Below are 9,439 nucleotides of genomic sequence, written 5' to 3'. Positions count from 1 at the left end.
AATTCATTTTTTTGCACAAAGGAGAAGATATGAATCTAATTTTATTCTGCAGGTGGATGTCCGTGGATGGCCAGTTTCACCAGCATCATTTGTTGAATAGGCTATCTCTTTCCTCCTGCACTTTTGTTAAAAATTAGATGGGTGCCTTAGTTAGGTTCCTATTGTTGTGGCAAAGCACCATAATCAAAAGCGACTTAGGTAGGATAAGGTTTATTTCAGCTCATAGTTTCTCATTAAGTCCATGACTGCAGAAAGTCAGGGCAGGAACTCATACGGGGCAGGAACTTGGAGGTAGGGGCTGATGCAGAGGCTATGGAGGAGTGCTGCTTACTGACTTGCTCCCCATGACTTACTCAGCCTGCTATCTCATAGAATCATCAGCCCAGGGGGCGGTACTGCTCACTGTGAGCTGGCCCTATCATCAAACATCAGTAAATCAAAAAAAAAAAAAAAAAACAACAAAAAAAAACAAAAAACACCACAGGACTGCTCAGAGGCCAATCTGGTGTGGATGTTTTCCCAATTGAAGTCAAGTTGACATAAAACTAGGCAGCACTGTGGCCATAGCTCTATTGGTTTATTTCTGGGTCCTGTCTTCTGCTGTCTAGTTGCCTGTTATATGCCAGTACCAGGCTGGTTTTTCCAACCCTCATAGTTTTTTTTTTTTTTTTTGCCTCAAAAAGTGACATTTATTCAAAGAGAGAGAGAGAGAGAGAGAGAGAGAGAGAGAGAGAGAGAGAGAGAGAGAGAGAACAAAACAAAAAAACAAAAACAAGATGTCCATCCCTTGGCTCCCTTCCCTCCCCCCTCCAGCTGTTCCTCAGCCCCGCCCCCAGGACTGAACCCTGGGCTAGGGCCAGGTAGCAGGACAGCCCCTCAAATGAGGTCAGCAACGTTGAGGGGCATCTCTTCAATGGAGGTGTTGTAGAAAGTCTCAATGTCTCGAAGAGTCCTCTTGTCTTCTTCTGTCACCATGTTACTAGCCACACCTTTCCGGCCAAACTGACCACCTCGACCAATTCTGTGGACATAGTTTTCCCTGTTGGTGGGAAGGTCATAATTGATGACTAAGGAGACCTGCTGCACATCAATGCCTCTGGCCAACAGGTCAGTGGTAATTAATACTCTGCTAGAGCCAGACCGGAACTCCCTCATGATCAGTCTCGTTCCTTTTGGTCCATATCTCCATGCATGGCAGAAACCGTGAAATCCCGGGCATGCATCTTCTCAGCAAGCCAGTCCACCTTCCTTCTGGTGTTGATAAGGATTACTGCCTGGGTGATGGTCAGTGTTTCATACAAGTCACACAATGTGTCGAGCTTCCACTCCTCTCGTTCCACATTGATGTAGAATTGGCGGATACCCTCCAGGGTCAACTCTTCCTTCTTGACAAGAATCCGAATAGGGTCTCTCATGAACTTCTTAGTCACCTCAAGGACATCAGAAGGCATTGTGGCAGACAGCAAAACTACCTGTGTGTTGCTGTTGAGCTTTTGGAATATATCATAGATCTGATCCTTGAACCCACGGCTTAGCATTTCATCTGCTTCATCCAGGACGAACATCTTGATGTATTTGGGTGACAGGTATCTCCAGTTAAGCATATCGAACACCCGGCCAGGGGTGCCCATGATGATATGGGGAGCTTCCATTTGCAGCTTCTGCACCTCAGCACGCACGTTGGTGCCCTCAATACAGGCATGACAAGAGGCGCCCATATAGTCTCCCAATGCCATAACCACCTTTTGAATCTGCTGAGCCAATTCACTAGTGGGTGCCAGAACCAAAGCCTGAGTGGCCTTTAGATCTAATTCAATCTGCTGCAGAATCGATATGGCAAATGTAGCTGTTTTCCCACTCCCAGACTGGGCTTGAGCAATCACATCATAACCCTTGATACAAGGAAGAATAGCTCGCTGCTGGATGGCAGAGGGCTTCTCAAAACCATAGGCATACATCCCACGGAGGAGGGATTCTGAGAGGTTCTTGTCTTCGAAGCTATCCACAGTCTCATTCCAGTTACTCTCGATGACGCCTTCCGGTTCCATCCCATCGGGGCCATTGTCTCTGGGTCGAGAATCCTGACTCGCAGACATGATCCTTAGAATCTCATACCCTCATAGTTTAACTTGCATTTGGGAACTGTGATACCTCCGGTTATGTTCTTACTCTCTGGGATTGCTTTGGCTGTTTGTGGTCTTTCTTGGTTCCAGGACTAGAGTGGATGTTGTAAATTAAACAAAATAAGGGTCACTTACCCGAGTCTGATGGAAAGGAAACATACTTTTGAATAGGGCGAGAGCAGCTACAATCATATTATTGTGTTAATTTGCAGCTCATCTGCCCGGCAGGTCATACAGGATAGGAAAAAAACAATCAGAGTTTCATAATGTGGTAATCACATACTTCATGAGAATAACTCATTTGTGGCAGTCAAATAAAATTCACAGGATGATGGCCCTAAACCCACAGATGCTGTCTCTGCTTCAGTTCCTGCCAAGTTTTGCATGTTCTTATGCAAGGTAGACACATTATTTTTGACATAGAGTCCTCCCAGAATGAAGGACCAACCCAGCCTGTTTCTTAAAATAAGATTACTAAGCTGAATGTGCCGTCCCTAGTGGGACTTGATTTGCCTTTATGAGAGACTGATTCTGAAGTTTTGGAGTAAGGCAGGGATCTGTGGGCTACCAAGCACCCCAGGGACTGAAACACTAAAGGAGTTAGGAGGAGATGCTGTGGTGGAGAGGCTAGGAATATAAACTTGAGTCAAACTGATCTGAATGTAGGGAATGCTTGGCAGTTTTCCAGCTGGCTGAGCCTGGGTATGTCCCTTTTCCTCTCCCTTCTTCCCTCCCTCCCTCCTTCCTTCCCTCCCTCTTTTCTTTCTTCCTTTTTCCTTTCTCTCTCCCTTTCAGTCCACTGAACATAGTGCTGTGAAAGAATCTGTTCTCATGGATACTAGACAAGCACTGTACCACCGAGCTACGCCCAGGGACATCTTCACTAACCTCTCTGCACTTCAGTCAGGCTCCTCATTTGGAAGATGCCTGACACCTCGACCTAATTTTATGCCCTGCTTCCTTTGCTTGTTCCTAACTGGCTATTCTTGTTGCTTGATTCTCAGGGAATTCTTTTAGTGACAAGAGCTCACACTGAGGAGTGACCTCAGCTCCCTCTCCTTCCCACCAATTATGACTGTGCTATCCCTGTGTCTCCTGCCACTCTTCCTTAGTCACTTCCCGATAGTTCCTCACAGTCCCCAACAGCTTCCTTCTGCCCCAAGAGAGAAGTTTAAGCAGAAATCCCTGCTAGGACTTCATTGTATTCGTCTCGTGCACCCACACTTGGCGTTTCAGTACCTTAACAGATTAGTCCTGATCCATAATCTCACATTCGTCTTACCTGGGCCTTTCCCTCACATTATCATTGTTTCAGGATGGTGTATTTACTTTGTGAAAGTAACTAACGAATCCTTTAACACCCTTAAGGTCACCTAGAAAGGTTCCCTCTGAAGCACAACTCTGTCGCCTAATGGAGATTTACAGAACAAAGCTGTCCTTGAGGACAGTGAAAAGAGCTCATAGTCGACCCTTTGCTTCAGCTTTCTTCATGACCAACAGCAGTCCCCACTGAGTGGGCCTCATGGAGCTGAACCTGAGATTAAAGACCAACCTGACTCAACCTGAGATTGAGTCCTGTGAGCACGCTGCTGATGCCCCTTCATTTTCCATGCTGGCTGAACAGAGGATTCCTCTCCCTCTCCCCCTCCTCCTCTCCCTCCTCCTCTCCCTCCTCCTCTTCCTTACCCTCTTCCTCCCCTGTATGTGTGCCCTTGTGTGTGACTTCATTATGGCTTGAGGGAAAAGAAAAATCCAGAACTACAGCCCTGACTTACATAGGTCTGTTAAACGTTTGTAGTGTCGTTTATTTTTGTCACACTCTGCAGTAAAACTCTTACAGCAAACCTCTGCATGCCAGCTGCAGGGACCAGAGTACATCCTGACAGGCACAGCCCTCAGCGCTGTTCGCCTCTGACTGGTGGTGCTTCACTGTTGCATGTGATGCGGGGTTTCCTCAACGCCTGCCCTTCCCTCACAGTGACTTCCAGGAGAGAAGGCAGCATATGAGTTTTATTGTTTGTGAGATTCCCAGAGCCCAGGGCACAGCTTGTGTATGCTCCAGGAGAATGCCCTTTCTGTCTTTCTGAACATTTAAGTTTTTATTTTTAAAAATGTGGTGGGAATGGCTAACCTCAGCACCTAAATACTTTCCTCCACTGGGAATAAGGTAAAATTTCCTGTTCTGTCCACAATAATCTCAGCCTTACTTAATGTCTCCTCAGTTGGCTTCCCTCCTCCTTCTTCTCCTTGAGACAGGGTCTCATGTCATTCAAGTTGGCTGTGTACTTCCAATGTAGGAATGATGACTTCTGGTCTTCCTGCCATCATCTCCAAAGTGTTAGGGCATGTGCACGTGTCACTGGTGGATGTGACACCCTGGATCCATCCCTCCCTCCACCAACCCACCCACCTATCTCTCTCTCTATCTATCTATCTATCTATCTATCTATCTATCTATCTATCTATCTATCTATCTATCTACCATCTATCTTCTGGTGCTGAGAACTGGAATGAGGGCCTTGTATATGTTAGTAAACTCTTCCACTGATCTACACCCCATCCCTTGACCGTTTTTTGGCTTGTTTTGTTTTTTCCAGACAGGGTTTCAGCCCTGGCTGTACTGGAACTCTGTAGTCCAGGCTGGCCTTGAATGTACTGAGATCCACCTGCCTCTGCCTCCTGAGTACTGGGATTAAAGGCGTGTGCTACCACTGCCTGCCTATCCCTTTGCCTTTTAATTTTACTTTAAGGGAATGATTTTAAGGTAGTTTTGAATTTAGTTTCTGTTTTCAGCTTTAATACTAGGTATTGCAGTTATGCTACTTCATGAGCAAATACAAGTCATTTTTTTTTTATTAACTTGAGTATTTCTTATATACATTTCGAGTGTTATTCCCTTTCCTGGTTTCCGGGCAAACATCCCCCTCCCCCTCCCCTTCCTTATGGGTGTTCCCCTCCCCACCCTCCCCCCATTGCCGCCCTCCCCCCAACAGTCTAGTTCACTGGGGGTTCAGTCTTAGCAGGACCCAGGGCTTCCCCTTCCACTGGTGCTCTTACTAGGATATTCATTGCTACCTATGAGGTCAGAGTCCAGGGTCAGTCCATGTATAGTCTTTAGGTAGTGGCTTAGTCCCTGGAAGCTCTGGTTGCTTGGCATTGTTGTACATATGGGGTCTCGAGCCCCTTCAAGCTCTTCCAGTTCTTTCTCTGATTCCTTCAATGGGGGTCCTATTCTCAGTTCAGTGGTTTGCTGCTGGCATTCACCTCTGTGTTTGCTGTATTCTGGCTGTGTCTCTCGGGAGAGATCTACATCTAGCTCCTGTCGGCCTGCACTTCTTTGCTTCATCCATCTTGTCTAATTGGATGGCTGTATATGTATGGGCCACATGTGGGGCAGGCTCTGAATGGGTGTTCCTTCTGTGTCTGTTTTAATCTTTGCCTCTCTATTCCCTGCCAAGGGTATTCTTGTTCCCCTTTTAAAGAAGGAGTGAAGCATTCACATTTTGATCATCCGTCTTGAGTTTCATTTGTTCTAGGCATCTAGGGTAATTCAAGCATTTGGGCTAATAGCCACTTATCAATGAGTGCATACCATGTGTGTTTTTCTGTGAATACAAGTCATTTTTAATGGGGGGGGGTGTTGGTGATGAAATTAGTTTGTTCAAAGCTAAGACATTATATTAATATAATAACAATGTATTAATAGAAAACAAGCATACTTATGTGTATTAATGTCATGAAGTTGATTCACATTATTTCTGAAGTAAAATACTCAGGGAGAGCACATTTAAAAAACTATAATTTCAGCATCTTCCTGCTTCTTAGATACCTTCAAGCTCCTGCGTCCAACACAAAGGACTGTATACTCTTTTTTTTTTTTAATTTTTTTTTTTTATCTCCAGGCATTGTTTGCAACTGGAGCCTGACCCAGACCAGGAAGGCAACTTGTACCACGTTTACTACCTGTAGATGCTCCGGAAGAGACTGCAACAGTTCCTGAAAGCCCCACTGCTATTTCACCAATAGCCACTGGAGGGCTCCAGACACCATTCTGAATCTTTACAGCAGCCCATGACCTATACTCTAGAAATGTCCTACAAACCCATTGATGAGGTAAAATCACTGCTGGGTTATCACCTCAGTTTGATACAGCAGCACAAAGCAGTTTCCAGCACACAGGAAACATCATCATTGAGACCATGCACAACCAAGACCCTTACTAGAAAATCTCCTGGCAAGATTCCTTGGCTAACCTTCGAAAGTCCATAGTTTGCTGGGTTAGAGACACTGTGATACCCTTAAACGGAAGTGTCGGGGAAGGACACTTCTAGAAGGCCTGTACTACTTTTCAGTCCCAGAGTTTTGGAGAACTGTCGGCGCATGCGCTTCAGAGCTCATCATATGTGTTCACGGCCCCTGATATCCAGACCTCCCGGGACCATCTGCGAGAGAAGATCTTATTTCTCCAGACCAGAGGGAAAGCAGCACCCCCCGCCCCGGCTGCATCCTTGGCCTTAGACCTCCCAACAGCACAGAGCTAGGGCCTGTTGTGGTTAAGGACATCCTTGAGAAGTATGGGGTGAAGGTCACATGGAGATGAAGAAGGCATTCGCCTACCTTAAGGAGAGAGGGAAGCTGAAGAAGTCAGTCAGTCTCTTGAAGATATGACTGGGTTTCACAGACATCAATATCATCTCAAAAACTGCAGATTGTCATAGCATTTCGAAAGTCACTTTACTGGCCCAGACATGTATATCAAAAGAATAAATTAGAACTAACACAAATAGGAAAAAGACTTATATAGATGCCAAAAGTTGTAAGGGAATTCATCTTAGTTTGCTATTTAAGATACCTTCTATCAGAAACAGTTGATTTTTAGTGTTATGAACTGTCAGTATTTTTCTTGCGTTAACTGTTTAAACTTCTGAAGTATTTTGTGTTTACAACGTTTATAAATAAATGATTGCCTTCTCCAACATGTAATTTCAGTAATCCTATATTATGATTACTGTAAATATAATTGTTCCAGTCAACCAAATCTAGTGCTTAGCTATGTTTTCATTTTATCTCAAGATATATTAGTTCAGTAAACACTCCAAAGAATTATACTATGCAAAAAATAAGGTTTTGTTTTGTTGCAAAAGCATCAAAAGGCCAGAACATATATTTCAATGAAAAAAAAAGTATTAACTTGGGCATTTCAATCAGAAGATTCTAGAGACTTTAAAGAGAAATTTCAAAGTAAAACAAAATCTAATTTATCTTAAAGGTCATAGCAATACCATTGCTCTTTTTAAAAACTTGTAGATGTGTGTGTGTGTGTGTGTGTGTGTGTGTGTGTGTGTTTTGCCTGTGTACTCTGCGAGCGCCTGGATATACAGAAGTCAGAAGTGGACATAAGATCTTCTGGAATTATAGTTACAGTTGTGAGCTAACATGTGGGTGCTGGGAACCAAACCCAGGTCTTCTGCAAGAGCATCAACTGCTCTTAACCATGAAGCCCTTAGTCCAGCCCAATAGGCCTGTTGACTGCCATTTATACTGTATTTATCTGACATTCATACTACCAACTCCACTAACGAATGTGCATAAAAATGCATTTTCCATGGGAACATCTGGTATTGCTACACTGGCAGTCACTTACCTAGTCACCACATAATAAAAAGTTGTCACTTTTTTTTCTTGAAAATAAACAAGGGATTAATTTTTTTCAAGATTAGTAATTTGGGCTGAATTATAAACTACCATTTAAAATTATGAGTAGTGCTTCTGTGATGGAATGGATTAGGATTAAGAGCGGTGAGACTCGGTTGGCTGTACATGGCTGAGAGGGTGGAGGCAAAGGCCCTCCTAATGACACAGGGACAGGTGACTTCTGCCTGGACCACTCATCTCCTCTTTTTTTTCTTTCAGTTTATTTTTTTCTTTTTTTTTAATTGGACATTTTTTTATTACATTTCAAATGTTATCCCCTTTCCTGGTTTCTCAGCCATAAGTCCCCTATCCCATCCTCCTCCCCTTCTTCTATAAGGGTGTTCCCCCACCCCCACATTCCCCACTTGTCCCCTCTTTATTCAGTTCTTCCTTTTCTACACTGTCTGACCTCTTACAGGACTCAGACATCTGTTCACTGAGCATATTAAATAGAGAGAAAGTTTCCAAGTTGGCCTCAGGACACTCACAACAAAACAAATGTTGGTGTGTGTCTCATTGATATCTACACCAATGATACATACATAGGATGAGGCTGGCCAGAGGTTGCCAAAGCATTGCCTACTTGCTTTGTTTTGAGTAAGGGTAACGGTGTCCAGTAATGTTCAGGGATATGCAGGAAACAATCTAGTAGAGTCAGGTTGATGCTGGGAACATGTCCACAGAATGTCTCTGCCTTCGTCAGTGCAAAGGACCTCCATGGTGGTGCTTGGTGATTTCACCACCTAGTGAGCATGATCTACATGATTTTCTAAATTTTCTTTTTCCTGGAGAAACATGCTATGAGCTAAATATTGTTCTACATACTTGGGGCATATCAGAGATTAAAGCAAGGAGCTCTGTGTACTGCTTGTGACCTTGGGAAAGTCACTTCAGCCTTCTGCACCTGTCACCAGCTGCCCAATGGGTGAGGCTAGGATCAGAGTGGACACTGAACCTGGTACACTACAGATGGCGAACAGATCTCCTGCTCCAACCCTCCATTCAGGCAGCAGGAAGGGCTGGAAGTGGGCTTTTAGTAATAAAGTGTAATGGGAAAACGGGAGAGTGCACTGAGTTGCCCTGGCCAGTGGGTTCCACAAACTGTTATTGGTGCTGAGGTCAGCCTTGTCAGTCAGGTCCTCGGCCTCCTCCACACCCAACAGGTTCATTCCTTCATCTTTGGCTTCTTTTGCTGTTTCAAGAAGTTTACTGGAAAGAGTCCCACCTTGTAGCTTTGCCAAGGTGGTTTTTACTCGAAACTCTTCATTGTCTTGGCCACATTGCTTTTGAAATGGGCAGACCAAATTCCTGCACAGCTCGGGAGATGCCACATAAGCTGGAGGAGGCTGAGGCTTCCTGTGGGTTTTGGGTCAGCGGCTATTGTCAAGAGTTCACACAGTGAACACATCGTTCCTCCACACCGTCAGCTGGGTGTGTGTGGTTTCACGTGACTGTGGTTATGTGATTCTGTGACTCCACAATAGAGTCTTCCAGGATATACATCAAATGAGTGATATTGGCAGGAAACATTCGCTCTACCCAATGTACCATCCTGTTGGTCTTGGTCTGGAGTCTTCGGGACAGAAGGTTCCAGTCAGGGGTCACCTCCTGGTGCACTGTGT

The 9,439-nt window shown here is 44.6% G+C and overlaps 3 pseudogenes; 1 reads left to right on the top strand and 2 right to left on the bottom strand.

The window, feature by feature from the left end:
- Window positions 1-786: 786 nt before the first annotated feature.
- Window positions 787-2,105, bottom strand: Eif4a1-ps8 (eukaryotic translation initiation factor 4A1, pseudogene 8; annotated as a pseudogene).
- A 3,987-nt stretch (window positions 2,106-6,092) lies between these two features.
- On the top strand, window positions 6,093-6,791 carry LOC134479126 (RAD9, HUS1, RAD1-interacting nuclear orphan protein 1-like; annotated as a pseudogene).
- Window positions 6,792-8,707: 1,916 nt separating this feature from the next.
- Window positions 8,708-9,439, bottom strand: part of Prelid1-ps3 (PRELI domain containing 1, pseudogene 3) — an 836-nt pseudogene continuing 104 nt past the window's right edge.

This window comes from Rattus norvegicus, chromosome 6, assembly GCF_036323735.1.
Source record: "Rattus norvegicus strain BN/NHsdMcwi chromosome 6, GRCr8, whole genome shotgun sequence".
Lineage (NCBI taxonomy): Eukaryota > Metazoa > Chordata > Mammalia > Rodentia > Muridae > Rattus > Rattus norvegicus.
This window is presented reverse-complemented; position numbering and strand designations above follow the sequence as displayed.